This window comes from Tupaia chinensis, unplaced genomic scaffold, assembly GCF_000334495.1.
Source record: "Tupaia chinensis unplaced genomic scaffold, TupChi_1.0 Scaffold143796_1, whole genome shotgun sequence".
In the NCBI taxonomy this organism is placed as follows: domain Eukaryota; kingdom Metazoa; phylum Chordata; class Mammalia; order Scandentia; family Tupaiidae; genus Tupaia; species Tupaia belangeri.
The window spans coordinates 2097487-2099032 of record NW_006203646.1 but is presented as its reverse complement, the minus strand read 5'-3'; the positions used below and the strand labels follow the sequence as shown (position 1 = coordinate 2099032).

The 1546-nt window shown below is 49.0% G+C and overlaps 1 protein-coding gene across 1 annotated transcript in view; it reads left to right on the top strand.

Moving 5' to 3' along the window:
- ADRA1B (adrenoceptor alpha 1B) overlaps positions 1-1546 on the top strand; it is a gene marked incomplete at its 3' end in the record, with an annotated part of 110111 nt that overhangs the window by 54048 nt on the left and 54517 nt on the right. The window contains exon 3 of the mRNA XM_027766954.1: positions 1217-1279. The remainder of the gene's footprint in view (positions 1-1216; positions 1280-1546) is intronic.

Here is a 1546-nt window from a genome sequence, read left to right as displayed (position 1 = left end):
CACACGATAGAAAAAAAAAAAAAAAAAAAAAAGGAAATGCTAGGCTTTGCTTCTCAATCTCCATCTGCCCTGCCCATTTCTCGGACCCATACCTACCAGCCATGTGGCCTTGGGGATCTAACTCTGAATCACTGCTTTTCATCTGTCAATGGAGAAGGTTATGCCTCCCCTAAAAAACTGTTCCGAAGAGTAAAAGAAAATGAGTACATCCTTCGCTATCAGTAGGAGCCCAAAAAATGTGAGCTCCTTCCCAGCACAGTTGCTCAGGACCCCAGATTTACTACTTGGAAGACAGTCCGTCAGTAACATTCACTTCATCTCCCTCCAGGGCAGGCCGGAGGGGACTATGACAAAGCAGCTAAATACTCAGCTTTGGAATGGACCCCACAGTTGGGTTCAATTCCCATCTCCTCCCCTCAATGGCTACGTGGACTTGAGCAAAGGGTTAAGCTTCCTTGTGACACAGAGTCCTAGCAACAAAACAGAAATGATGAGAAAAGTCCTTCTCTGGTAGGGCTGTGAGAAAATGCAAAAAGAACTTAGCACACCGTCTAGGACATAATACGTGTGGGTAATTATTAAATAACATAAGGTCCTTTCTTGGAGTTCTTCCTCCCAAACTTTCCTCCTAAGTGCCATTTACCTACCTCTGGGAGTGTGTCCATTCTAAACGTCAACACGGATATCAGGCAGCAAGAGTGAAAAAAAAGAATCAACAAATAACCAAGATCTTCAAAGTTCCTTCTCCAGATCCTTGGAGGTCTCTGACCTCCCTGATCCCAGACTTCCAACTTTTCAACTAGCTTCTCCCCTCCTTCCCACCAGTGTGCAACTCAGATACCTCTTCAGTTGACGGCCTAAGCACTCGTTTTTCTCCCTGACACCTGTCATCTATTCCAATAGCACCTCTTAATTTGCTTATTCATTTGTCCAGCTCCTCCCTCTAGAAAGTAAGCTTCTGGAGGGCAGGAGTCTGGGTCTATTCTGTTCCGTAGTCGTGCGTACAGCATCTAGAACCAGCCGGGAACAGGCAGCGGATGCCCAGTCACAACCGTCGGGATGAATGAGAGCCTGAGAAAGCAAGCGCATGAATGAAAACCTCCGGGACTTATAGAGACCAAAGAAATTCCCAGAGGAGATAAGACTGGGGCTGCGTGGTCCCAGATCTGGCTCAATCCCTCTCACCAGCCTAATCCTGCAATTCTTGCTCTTTTAGGTACTAGACAAGTTGCATATCCCGTTCAATCCAGGACCTATCTCCAGACGTCCCCTCTTACAGGTAAGCACCACCACCCGACTTCTGAAAATGAAAAGTGACTAGTAAAAAAAAGAAAAAAGAAAAAGAAAAAAAATTCCCAGCGGGCCACCTCTAGCTGGGTGACCGGGAATCCCCACGCCCAGGTCTGTCCCCTTCCGCCTCTCCCGCCCCCTTCTCCCTCCTAGCAGAAGGCTTGCACCAGGGGCGGCCTCCAGGCTGACCAGGGTGGCAGCGTCGGGGCTGCGGGCGTCTTGGCTGGACCCGCATTGCCCCCTAGTGCCGCGCGGA